Here is a 14,526-nt window from a genome sequence, read left to right as displayed (position 1 = left end):
TTTCTGTTTGTTTGTTTGTTTTGCTTGTTTGTTTTATATGTATAATTGCTTACTTAAAGTTGGAGAAACTAGTAAGTGCTGATTTCGTTTCCATAGTTTTAGCTCCACCTTCTTTCCATTTAGGAAGAATGATGAGACCTGGTATCTTTCCTGGTTTTAGTGGGTTTCTATTTTCTCAAGTTAATGGCATGTGTTTTCTCCTGAATTCCCTACCCATACTGCTTAGTTTGTTTCCCTCCAAGTTGTTTGTAGGATTATCAATACATATTTTCAAGATAGTGTTAACTTGTCTTTCTGCATAGCTTCTAGGGTAGCATAGTAGCTGTTTGTGGATTGTTGATCTCTTCTTTCTCTGTATCGCTGGATTGCCCGTCTCACAATTTATGATGTACAATTGCATGCTATCCCTATAAATGCTGCTGTATGTTTTTTCACTTGTTTACTGAAATTTTTTGTTACTATTCTTAAACGTAAGGTAGGAATCTTTTGTAATCTTCCTTCTACAGTGTTGTTATTCCCCCAAAGTTACTTCAGTACCATTTTAACATGTAATAAAAATGAAAACAAGGAAACGATATTAATTCCAAGTGAACAGTCAACTTTGAAGTACATGATAATTTTATGATTGGAAGCTCTCATTTATTATATCAAAATTACCATCCAAGATAGCACCTTCAATTACAAAATTTGTAAATGAAACTAATAGGTTGCAGAAGTAGAATTCTAACATATGTGTTTGCCAACTGTTAGTAAATTTACTGCAATGCAAATATGTTTTCAAAATATTACATTACAATATATTTAGGAAGAGATAGGAAATACCTAAAAGACCTTCATACAAGTATATACGTAAATAATCTCATACTGTGAATGAGTGAGATTCAGGAGAGAGTGAATGCAGGCATCAAGTGGATGTCTATGTACATAATTATTAGATCAGGATGTCAAAGCCTGGGGGTATTGGTTCAGAACACCTTGCTTTGCTCTGGCCCTCATGGTGAGCAGAATGCAGGGGATAAATTTTCATTCTAGGCTACACATAGTCCACACTGATAGAGAAAGAAAATAGAACTTCTAGTCAATGTGATAAAGTGAACTGACATGATAAACTCCCCCATACCAAACCCACAGCAGTAATGTAAACCCTATAATAATTTACATTTACTTAACAAACATTAAAAATATGAAAGAGCAATTATTGAGTGCTAGAAATAAAGAAGCACTTCAAATTCAGATTGATGAAGAGGAGTTTAATTGAATGGTTTATGAAGATGTTGAAAGTAGGAGAGAGTTTTAATGCCTGTGCTGGAGATAGTAATTTATGACACATTTCTCTTGAAATAACCTAATTCCATATTTAATATGATTGAATTTTTGGACCCTTCTTATTATAGCAGGATTTTATTACACATAGCAAGTCCAGAGATGAAAAATTATAGTCATTGAAATTAAAAAGTGGAAAAAATTGGAAGACGAGTTTGGTGTACTGAGGAAATCAAGCATATTGGTGAACAAAAGATAAAGAAATAGAAAATAAATATGAGTTTGAAAAAAACCTCAGAGAATAAATGATGAAGTCCAATATATGTTGAATAGGAGTTCCAGAAGGAATGAACAGGGAGACAAGGGAGGAGACAATAGCTAACAGAGTAACAGATGAAAGTTTCTCAGAATTGAATAAAACTAGGAGTCATCTTGTTGAAAAAGCATCATTTTACATGATTAAGTTTATAGTAGGAAAATTAAGTCAGTGTATATTTGTGTTCAAAGCAAATATAAAACAGAGTTCTTATTTGTATTTATTTCTAAATATGTATAATAATTACTTAATATTTTCAACTATGCCATTATGCTTCTAAGGTACAAGCAGTGAAGGGGAAATAATCCTCTGGTAGAAAGAGGTCAAACAAGCAGACATACAGATAAAAACTACAAAGATAAGAGGTATAACAGGAGTAGGTAAAGAATATTACCACTATGAGACTAGAGAGAAGAGGGCACATCTTTACCTCAAAAAGTCACAAAGTTCTTAAAATGAGATGGTACTTAAGCTCAGTTTTTCAAAAAGACAAATAACATATGAAGATTTCTGCTTTAGCAAAGTGAAAGAAATAATTCTATCCAGTATGTACATATGCATAATCATATGGGGACCCATATCCTGTTCTGGGAAATGCAGAGAGCAGGGTGAGCCTCAGACAGTGCATAGTGCTGGAAGTTAGAGCAAAGCAGAGGATGCATCCGGGTTTCCTCCACTGAAAGGAGGTGGTCCTTTGTCTAAGACAATAGTCCCATACAAAGTGTGAACTGAAGCCAGCCTGCAAACTGTCTTCCTGGTCCTCAGTGAGGTAAATAGAATGGGTGAGAGTGAGCGTTTAGAAAATTTTGTAGCAGTTGGCATTACCAGGAAATTCAAGTGTATGACTATGTACTTCACAAAAGTATCAGTCTGAACAAGATTAGAAATTAAAAACAAACAAATAACAATGACAGCAAAAAACTGGTCCTTCCCCACAGATAGTTTGAGAGGGCTTCCAAAGGATTCTAAGCTGGGGAGGAGCTGTTACAGTGGGGCAACCATCACAATTTTATATATGAGAAAGATGGGCTCAGAGTAGTAAGGAAAGTTGCTTAAGTTCAAGTAACAAGTAAGTGAGGCACTGTTCTCTTTGAGTTCAATGGTATCACCTGTTTACACCTTATTGTGAATTTAAGTTATTCTGCACTTTTCTGGGAAACATAAAAAATACATCTGTTCCCTATAAAGGAACATATATGGAGCACACTTTATAGCCTCCCTTACTTTCCTCAAATACGTATAAATGAAATAAAAAATATATTTCCAAAGTCCATAATCATTTTTGGAAAGCAAGGAGACTCCATGGTAGATTAGAAATTGTGAGGAATACTGACAAATTAAAGGCATATGGTATCTAATTAAAGAAGGAAACTGTAGCTCAAGGTTTATAAAGGATGATACTGTAGCAAAAGTGAGATGATAGCAAGCATGCTTCTTTCCAGAGGTGATGGGTACCTGGAGAAAGAGAAGAAGGCACAGAAGAAAATAAAAGAGAGATTAGTTGAATTGTCACAGGCTGAGCAGCCAGAAATCTCTTGCACATCTTGAGACAAGCAGCAGCAATGGGATAGCTGCGTTTCCTCCAGGTGGGGGCAGTGGAAGTAGCACGTTGAATCAAAGAATGAGAACAGTGGCCCAGGTAGATAACGCTTGAGAGAGAGAAGTGAAGAGCAAAAGCAAGCCACTAGACTTGTCACAGCTGATGAGCATGCCCCAAAACTTAGCTCACTAAAACACACAAAAGTAAAGGCCATGATGTGCTCTGCCTCTACCCTAAACAGACTGTAGAAACAGAGCCTAGGAAAGCATCTCAACTCTGAAAAATGTGCACAATAAAAAACTAATAAAAACCAAGGAAAGCCAACATCATGAATGAATAATTATCGACTCAAAAAATAGCACATCTAAGTAAGCAGAGTTAATAAATATAAGCTGTAGAGGGCTTTAAAATGTATTTACATTCTGAGAGAAATGAAAGAAGTAGCAGAAGTCATTGAAGTGGACAATTTGAATATTGGTATGAAATAAAACTTCAGTTGTTGGAATGAATAGCAGAACGGATCTAGGTGAGGGAAAATTAGTTTATTGGTTGAATGAGACAAGAAGTATTTCCAGAATACAGCATAAAATATACAAATTTATACAACATTCAAGAAAACCTCATGCAGGATGGATTGAGAATTCATAGAATAAATTCAATAGCAGTTTGAGAAAGAAAAATAGGTGCAGTGGAAAGAAAGCAAGTAGAGTGTCTTAAGACTCAAGAGAGACACACATTATGAGATTGAAGAGATTCATTAATTACTCAGTAGAAATAAATTTTTAAAAAGCTCACAAAAACAAATATCATGGTTTAGAATAACAGCAAGTAAGACCTAACTGAGGAACCTTAAAACTTCTTCAGTGTGAGAGAGAAGGAAAGATACCCATATTATCTACAAATGTATGAGAATCAAATTGCCATCTGATTCCCATCAGCGCCACTGAACATAAGAAGAATGGGCAGAATAAGTTGGGAGGGAATCATAACTATTGTTTTAAACCCAGCCAAATGGCGATTCAGTGAGATTGAAAAAGACGTTTTCAGACATACCGTGTCTCAGAAAGCGTACCACCACAGATTTCTCAGAATACTCCAACGAATGAAATATAGTTGTAGTGGGTAGAATAAAGATGTAAATAACATTAATGAACAAACTAAAAATGAAAATTATGGTTAACATGTTATAATTAAAAATTAGATAATATTTCTATGGGAATATGTAAAGAAACAACCTATGTACACAGGAAAATTTAATACTTTATAACCATGGCCTGTTAATCAGTGGGTAAGAGAGTAGATTATATAATAAATGGTATTGGGAGAGTTGTTCACCCACATGGAAACATGTACACATTTAAATCTCTAATAAAGCATGTATAGGATAGACAAGGACCTTTTTAAAAATCTATAATTTCTTAAAAAATAGTATGGGAAGCTATGTTTTGAACTTGGAATGGTAGGTCTTCTTGTATACACAAAAGCCATAAAGAAAAATATGTATGCATACATCTAAATAAAAATACCATACAAGTAGCAGCCTAGACAGAGTATTTGGAACATATGTAACAAATAAATTAACTTACATTTAAATGATAAAAGAATTCCTACTAATGGCAAGAAAAAAAAGTTAAGATAAAGTATATGAACAGAGTATTTTCAGAAGAGTGAAAGTACCTGATTGGTATATGTTAAAAAGTGTTCAACCTCACTTGTAATCAGGAAAATGCAAATTAAAGAACTAATATATATTTTTTAAATGTCATACTGGTGAAAAAGAAAAAGCATGATAATCAAGTGTTAGCAAAGGATAGAGGAAATAAGAACTTTGAAAAAATGTGGTGGAGATATAAATTGGAATAGCCATTCTGGATGACAATTTGTGGGTATTGATATCTGATTCCAGTTCTTAGCATATTCTCTATAGGAGCACACAGTGTGTATACAAGAAAACGCAGATGGGGATGTTCATAATAGCGCTCTTTGATGAGATGGTAAATTTTTTAAATTGAAAGTGTTCACTTTGATTGGCTCACAATATTCAGTAGCTCCAAGGAGCATAAATCAGAGGCCAGACATCAGGTAATGAAAAGAAAACCCTTTGTCTCCAGATGACAATTTCATCTTTTACTTACTGGAACAGTTTTATAAATAAACCTAAATAAGATTAGTAGCTACACTATGAAATTAAGAAAGCAGGAGTTATGTTTTCTTCCTAGCTATGTTATCATGGGCAAGTAATTCAAATTTTCCATCACTTAACTTCTTCAGCTGAGGGGTTTTACCTGAGCTCTAATCTTAAACAACTGGAAACTCATAGCATTATCTGATTTGATTTCTTGGCTTTGGAAAGAAAATATAAATGTCTACAACAGATGATATCTATCTTTGTATCTGAAGGTGTCATAGTGTTTCTCTAAAGTATGTTTCCTCTTTGTTGATATTTTTGTTGTTATTCCTTTCCATTAGTTCTTATTTTAACTTGATTGATATATTTCATTTGCACAGGGCTGCCAAACATGATAGGAAAACAAGGTGTGAGGAAAATAAATATCAGCTACAATATAATGATAGCTGAAATAGCTGTAAAACTTAACACAAAATGTTGAAACCCAGAAAATTTCTGTGTAAGGCAATATATTTTTATATCATTGGAATGACACAAAATGGTAAAGATGAATATAAAAATACTTTCATCTATCAGTTTTATCAATCACTGTAATACTTCCAAATTGGTAATAAACCTTCCACTAGTCATGATTTATTTATTCCCCCATGTATTCAACAACTCTTGACTAAACGCATATCATGAACAAAACACAATGCCAGGCATGGTAGATTTCTCTCTTTAGGAAGGGGGAGGGGAATAAGAAAAAGAGTAATAATTTTATTCAACACTTAATTTATTCAACCAAATATTTGGGGGGATCTCTGATGTGCCAGGTACCACTCTGGAAGTTGTGAGCACAGCAGTGAATAAAACAAACCACTTTGCTTCATGGTGGTTATATTCTGGTACATCAAGAAATGTGAAATTGTTATATTAACAATTAAAATAATTTATATTTCTAATATGATTAGCGTTGGAATCATATAATTATTTTATATATGGTCAAATTTTATTATAACTGCTATTATTTTTTTGCTTATTTTTTCCTCAGTATTTTATCTGCTTGAGGACAGTTACTCTCCCACCATGGGCCTAGTGAAGAACCTGGCACATAGTAGAAATTCAGTAAAGTTTGCTAAACAAGTAAAATATTCAGCCTCTATGCACCTCAGTATCTTCAACTATAGAAATAGGGATAATAATAGTATTACCAATGTTGATATGGTTGTGAAGATTAACAAATACTATCTTTAGAAATCTTCATATGATGCCAAGCATACGAAGCTCAATTTGTTAATATCATTTAAACATATATTTTAAAACACTATTGATAATGAACTCGAGGCAAGAGAAAATGTACTTTTAGTATATCTTTTTATCTATCTCTCACATGTGCTCCAGAGAGGGAAAAAATACTGTGCCCACCCTCTCCCATCATTCTTAAAAATCTAAGTGTAGCTTTATTCCTGATGGTAAAATTTCTGTTTCATGTTTCCTTCTTTCTGTGAGTAAATATATTTATATGATTTGTGCTAAATGCTTTTCTGCATAATGGATAATTGTTTCTAATGCTAATAATCATGCCAGCTATATTTTTTCTTTAATTGAAAATCTTTCTCCTATATATACAGTAGTGGAATTCTTTAGGTCTTCTCTTCTTGAAAACAAACCACATTTCAGGGGGGTGGGGGAATGTGTTACCCTCAGAATTCATACACGATAAGAAATTCATTCCACAAGTGGAGTAAGACCTTTAAAAGACCTTTATCTACCTCACAGAATAAATTTGATATGCCTTACAGACCATTATGCCAACTCTACCTCACTGTGCATACAGATAGAACCATCTCTTAAAAGTGCTAACACTATAATTTCCATTCAGATGATGAAATTGTAATAAAAACAGTTTATTATGCTGCATTTGTATGTGATTACATATTAGATTGTAGAAAGTTAACATTTAATTTTATTCTACTAATAATCATTTCTTCAAGATCTAATAAATCCAAGAAGCTTAAAAACATGTTTAAACTAAAAGATCCATTCCATAGGGCAGTATGCCCTGCTGTTGAAACTGTATGAGAGCTCAGCTAAATACTTATATATCCCTGTGTCACTTTTACACGTTTTCTATATATTTTCCAGCGTATTTATTACTAACAATGTTTGGATACAGATCTTGACTCTTTTAAAATGCTATCTGATTCCAATTTATCCAATTTCTTATTCAGTTGTGTCTTTCTGACAAATAAATATTTTCAGGACTTAATAAATAAGAAAGAAATATTATAAGATTAACCCAAGTAGAATTCATATCCTTGGCCTATTAATTTAAGTGATTTGACAAGGGCTGTGAGGTAACTGAATTTGGTGAAATCAGACCTCTGATTAAATAATATGACTCTTTCTATGATGGGATCTACAAAGACAGTTTGTTAAATCACTATATTTTAGAGCTAAAAACGGAGAGGAACCATCTTGTTTTGAGATGGTTTGATTTTTAGAGATGAAAAAACTGATGCAATTAAGTAACACCTAAAATATTTTGCATGGTTAGGGGAAGACTTGAAATTTGGAACCCAGATGACTTTCCCCTAATTGAAATGGTCTTTATTCTGTTCTTTACCTGATCAAATTGTCTTTTTTTTTTTTTTTTTTTTTTTTTTGCGGTACACGGGACTCTCACTGTTGTGGCCTCTTCTGCCATGGAGCACAGGCTCCGGACGCACAGACTCAGCGGCCATGGCCCACGGGCCCAGCCGCTTCCCAGCATGTGGGATCTTCCCGGACCTGGGCACGAACCCTCGTCCCCTGCATCAGCAGGCGGACTCTCAACCACTGTGCCACCAGGGAAGCCCATATTGTCTTATTTTTAATTAAGAGTAACATCTGACTTGTTAGAAGATATTTATGTGCCAAATATCTAAAAGTATTGAGCATCCAAAAAGCGGTTAAATTGAGAAAAATTACATAAGCTTACAGAGGAACGTTATATTACATTGTATGTGCATTAATATCAATGAGAATTCAATACTGAGATCAAATGTACAACATGCTGTCAAATGTTTAATAATTCTTCAGTGTCTAATTAAGTCTAAGAAAGCTGCACTTATGAGTGAGTCATTGTAATTTCATATTAAGTACAATATAATGAACTGGTATAAATAGGATAACACTGAAGAGCCAATGACTTAAGCTGATTGTCTGAAATCAGGTTTCATGCTACCACAGCCTTTTAATATCAACTTAGGCTTCTGTATAAGGCAGAAAGAAAAGAGAGATGCTACACGGTGCCACATGCAGAGGAGCTGGGTATTCATGGGCCTAAGTGATCAGTATCTTTATCAGATCTGTGTAAATGTTGTGGGCAAGTACAGTTAAAGAGCAAATACCTGGATCATCTGGCTAAGCCCAATTTCAGCTCCAGAAGCAGGTCATTTCATGGAGGGCACTTGTTAGGGAGCATCGGAAACAACTGTAGAAGGCAGATGCTTTTGAGACAATATAAGGTTATAATGAGGACTCTGGAGTCAAAGAACCTGGGTTCAAAATTCCGTCCCAATACTGTCTGGTTGTATGATCCTGTACAAGCCACTTGGCCTTTCTATGCACCAGGTTTCCCATTTGTGAAAGAATATTTCTTTTATAGGGCTATTATGAGTGTTAAAATGAGGTGTACCTGTAAAAAAAAAAAAACCTAGAGGAGTGCCTGGCTCATAGTAAGCATTCAGTAAGTATTAATAATTCTTATTCGTGGAAGAGCATTTTCCAAGTGGCAGTTAGGCAAGGAAATTCCTCTTTAAAACCACAAAGGTCTGTGCATTTACATTAGAGGCAAGTCCTTTAGAACTTTACTGATAATTCTGATTTGCACAGGTTCATGAAATATCAATTATGAACAAAATGCAGAAAACAAGAGCAGTTGAAACAGAAATGTAAAATTCTATTTGAGGCAAAAAAAAACCTCCACCAAAGTCAACATATACCCTCTGAATGGAACCATGACCATTTGGAAACAGAGTGGATATGTGTATTTTGTAATTAATTTATCAACAATGATTTTAGGAAGCAACCCAATTGTTGTGAAGCATAGAGTGGAGCTATAAAAGCCAACAACATGAAACAGGAAGGCTGAAAGGAGGTCGAGACCAGGACCAGAGAAGCAGCACTGGCCACTTCTGGGAAGGGTTCACTATTTCTCAGTGAGGAGGGGATTATAGAACTAAAAGCAGTAGAACCATGTGCATGTATTTATTGTTTTCCAGACAGCATTTATGGAGACATTAACTATTGGTAAAAATATATAATTTATTTTACGGAGCAAAGGAAATTCTTCTCAGTTCACTGTCTTTATAAAATAAAAATTGAGGGACTTCCCTTGTGGCGCAATGGTTAAGAATCCACCTGCCAATGCAAGGGACACATGTTCGAGCCCTGGTCTGGGAAGATCCCACATGCTGCAGAGCAACTAAGCCCGTGCACCACAACTGCTGAGCCTATACTCTGAGCCACAATTACTGAAGCCCACGAGCCACAACTACTGAAGCCCACGTGCCTAGGGCCCGTGTTCCACAATAAGAGAAGCCACCGCAATGAGAAGCCCGCACACCGCAATGAAGAGTAGACCCCGCTCGTCTCAAGTAGAGAAAGTCCGTACACAGCAATGGAGATCCAATGCAGCCAAAAATAAATGAATAAAAATAAATAAATCTAAAACTTGAAAGAACCTCTTCAGATACTGAATAGGGAAGCTTTCTTACTATTTCCTTCCCAAGGTATGCAGTAACTCTTTTGGTATCCCAAGTGGGTAGATTCTTGGACTTGTTGTTACAGAATACTTCCTGGAGAGGGACCAGTCCTGTTTGGGTCAATCAGCCCTTTCAACTGTCTTCTGAATAACTCTTACAGGAATTCGTTGTAGAGAAAAGTTCCTGACCTGAAAAGACAAAAATACCCAAACTACATTAAAGGGCATTTCTTAAAATGTCTCCCCTGCTTTCAAATGTAATTACGCTCATAGTTAACAAGTATAAATATATCTCCCAGGGATATATGTAAATATATTTTATATATGGATATATGTAAATATATTTCCTAAGGAAAACTTGATTTCCCTTCCATGGACATCTCTTTCAGAGCTTTTGCTCAAAGATATTCCCAGACAGTGGAGGATCATATTCTGGTCAAGGATATTTCAATAGCTGAGATACAGTTTGGAATAACTAAACCTTTAAACAAGCTTCTAGGTTTCCTAAGTTTTTTTTAATCATGTGTAGCATCTCCAAACAGAAACAGCCAGAGTTCACTAAATGAGGTTGTTTACTGACAGTTATGCAACGGGGGTTTAATATCCTGTCTGAAATTCTAAGGTAGAGTCTTTGCCTTCTGATAGAGTTACATATTATAACAATATCCAGAGAATTCTTTAAGTAACTCAGAAATTTGGGGGAGGGTCAATATAGCAGATAAGATTGACTGAACCCTGGAATGAAATCTGTGTTCCTTTTAGTGTACAATAAATTATATATGTATTATATATATTGCATGCATGTGTGTGCATGTTTACACATATATACATACATGTGTGTATAGTACACATATATAAAAACTAGAGGAATAAACTTTATTTCTGATATGATATGGATTCCTTATCTTTAAAACTTAACCTAATTCTTACCTACTATGATAATGTTCTTCCATATGTATCAAGGGTTATTTTCTTTATTCACAGTCCTTAATATTTGTAAAATTATCTCAGTCCCTTCTGTTGCCATTGTTGACAATTTACTTCCGGCACCCATTCTTTTTTTTTTTTTTTTTTAAAGCTGGGGTTTTCTTTTTTTTCCAAGATGTTGGGGGTAGGAGTTTATTAATTTATTAATTTATCTTTGCTGTGTTGGGTCTTCGTTTCTGTGCGAGGGCTTTCTCTAGTTGCGGCAAGCGGGGGCCACTCACTATCGTGGCCTCTCTTGTTACAGAGCACAGGCTCCAGACACGCAGGCTCAATAGTTGTGGCTCACGGACCCAGTTGCTCCGCGGCATGTGGGATCCTCCCAGACCAGGGCTCGAACCCGTGTTCCCTGCACTAGCAGGCAGTCTCTCAACCACTGCGCCACCAGGGAAGCCCGCGGCACCCATTCTTTTATAGGTTGATTTCTATGGTAGTTTATTCCTTCCCATCTGTACTGGATTATGTCTGTTGTGTTCATTTAATGGTTCAGGAGAGGTGTTTCTTTTTTTCGACAGTTAGGAGAAAAGGTGATCTGTTTTGTATCTGTATTACATCTCTCATCTACAGTGTTCTCTCTACCATACTGAGGCATGGGGAGGATTATTTTGTACTCTCTTGGGCTGAAAAGTAACTTTCTTTTTGAGGTGGAAGTTGAAAACTGATTCCTCCTTTGTGCCGCACTATGACACTCCTGTGTGATGCTGTTAAACACTCTCCTTGGTTGCTGGAGCTCAGAGGACAGCCTTTTGACCATCCCATGCCTACTATTGGGTGGAATAGACATTCACAGACATTACCCCATTTTATCCCCACAAGAGGTATGCACAGCAAGAAACGCATTCAGCTAGATTAACTCAGTTGCCTGAGGTCACATATCTAGTAAATTACAGAGCCAGGACTCAAAAAAGGTCCTTTGACTTTAAATCCCTTGGTCCTTCCATTATACCATATTGTTCTTTATTGAGTTAGTAATTCACCATGATACATGCATTGTCATGGAAATAAAATGGAGAATAGTTGTTTACGTGTTTTGTTTTTGAAAATAAAGACGGCCTACTTGGTCTGATGCTGATTAAAAACCAACAAAATATTACAAACTGTAGACACTCAGCTGCTTAACTCCTGAACAGTTCCTTAATATAGCATAGTGGAATGATTTAAGTATCTTTATCTTGAACAAACAGAATTATTTAGACTATATGGCAAGGTAATAGTGTAGGGGGTGCAGCAGGGTTGAAAGTGTTAGTGTTTTTAAAATGCATTAATTATCAATTTAAAAACACTTTAAAAATAAAAATGGCATAACTAATTTATGATTTATAGTTCAGTAAACTTTAAAATTTTATTTTATTGAACTGAAATACCCTTCTGTCTTCCTCTTGTAAATAAAGTTTATAATAAAGTCCTTTGAATAAAGTGTTATTTAGGAGGAGAATCAACTATTCTTTAAATTGATCATTGTTTTTCTGCTTTGTAGAAAACACCATTGCTGCTGAATAGGCAGACGGACCCTGACTTTTACTTCTAATTAATTTTTGTATATTTGTTACAATTAGTATTTTTTTTGAAACAATATACATGATCAAGTAGCAGACCCCGAGATTATAACTCTTAACAACTGACAACAAAATGCAGGCCTACAAAATGCAGAATTCCTACCTCTTCCTGTAGAAAGCCATTTTTTCCTTCTCTTTCCCTCTCTCCCTCTCCTTAAGTCTCCCCCTTTTCTTCCTCCTCCCTCTCGCCTTCCAGTCTCATTTTCCTTCCTTTCTTCCTTCCCTTCTTTTTTACCAAAAGTTGTATTCATTAGGATCTCTCCGTTAACGAACCCATCTTGCTTCGTGCACTCTCCCGTCTACCACACACACTAGTGAGAACCTGTGTTTCCAGAGAGCAGGGCTAATACATTACCTCAGTGGACCATCTAAGCACTTCGTAGCTCTAGCACGCTGGTGGGAAATTATTTAATATTTGAGCTGTGACTGAGGTTACTGTGTTAGATGTCGGTGCTGCCCTTCACCATACAATGTGCAGCCCAAGGCTTCTTGCCGAGTGCCCGTCTATGAAAGTCGATAGGATACATTGTGGGAAACACTTTCAGAGAACATTTTCAATTGGGAATAATGCGATAAAGCCTCTTTTTCTCTTTGTGCTATTTCTAATTAGAAACACCAGAGAAAGAATGTTTCTTATCCTGTTCTCTCTCTGTTCAAGTATGCGCATAGGGCCAAGAGAGCAGCTGAAAATAAAGGAGAGGCTCGGAGTTCAGAGTGACCAGCAGAGCAGGTCCCTTTCATACCTCCAGGTTGATTAGATCTTTCAAAATATTTGGACCCAACTTCAAGTGAAGACAAATACTGCATCTTGGAAATATCGTACTGACATCCCTGATAAAGCTATTTCAAGTCATTAGGAAATTCTGCGTTGTATTCCCTAATCAGAGTGTATTCTGAATTTCAAGTTCAAATGAGGATTATGGAGAACTATGATGCCTTTTCCCCCCTTTTGCTCGGTGCACTTTCTATTTGGCGTTCTTCGTATTGCCATTTTATGAAGAAAGATAATCCTTTTCACATCCCAAAGGCTCTATTCTTCTTTCTGCTACATGAAAATGTCTGTTCATGACAATGTTGCTTATAAAAGTCTTCTATTTGAAAGCTCAGCCGATAGTCGAAATTCACTTTTTTGTTTCTGGTAGAATTGTTTCCACTTTCTCTGATGGGCTGTTTTTACAAGCAGGTGCTGAATTGTCCCTCCTTTCGCCCTATCCTGACTAGATCACACTGGGCAGACCTACATGTAGGCTTAGCCTCTTATGCTCAAGTATTTTATGCTAGCACAAATCAAAAAGTATGACAAATTGCAGAGAGCAATTTGGCATTGTTGTTCCAAACTTAGAATATCCTGCCAATGATATAGCACTTATAGCCTCCTGCTGGCTGACCAGCTATGCGTGATTTCCTTGCAGTTTGCTGCCATGATGTTGTGTGCTGGTGGAGAATAAGATATACTGATTGGAGGTAGGCCAGTTGTTTCATTAGGCATATAAATGGCCACACTGAGCTTTGGGACAGATCTATGTATTAGTCATTATAATCATCACCAGCTTCAAGAAAGAAAAAAAAAGACAAACTCTTGCTTTTCTTGCATTGCAGTGACAGGGTCCCCTTCGTCTGAGATCCCATAGGTTTTATTCAAACATTATTTGATTCATTCTTGTAATACTCTCTCAAGGTCAAGGGTAAGCATTGCCAACTTTATTTTACAAGACATGGGTTTTTGGCAAGGAAGAGGTTTGGCAAACAGAGAGATTATGCCAGGTCCTGTTAGAAACATAGCTGGGGATGTCTCAATGCAGGCAATGTTATTCTGTCATTAAAACTTTTCAACAGGAATGTATGCAGGTTTTAATGACTGATACGGATGAAACTATGATTTTACATCAAATGAACAAATACATACTCTTTGCCTATTATGTACAAGATTCTGTACTAAACCATGTTCTGATGATTTTATTTCCAAGCATAGGAGGCGGCTAGCATTTTACCGTTTGCGTTTGCAGTTAA

The 14,526-nt window shown here is 35.9% G+C and overlaps 1 protein-coding gene across 17 annotated transcripts in view; it reads left to right on the top strand.

The window, feature by feature from the left end:
- LOC307192094 (uncharacterized protein) overlaps window positions 1–14,526 on the top strand; it is an 868,937-nt gene that overhangs the window by 403,122 nt on the left and 451,289 nt on the right. The window lies entirely within an intron of this gene.

Source organism: Stenella coeruleoalba (genome assembly GCF_951394435.1).
Source record: "Stenella coeruleoalba genome assembly, chromosome: 9".
NCBI classification, from domain to species: domain Eukaryota; kingdom Metazoa; phylum Chordata; class Mammalia; order Artiodactyla; family Delphinidae; genus Stenella; species Stenella coeruleoalba.
This window is presented reverse-complemented; position numbering and strand designations above follow the sequence as displayed.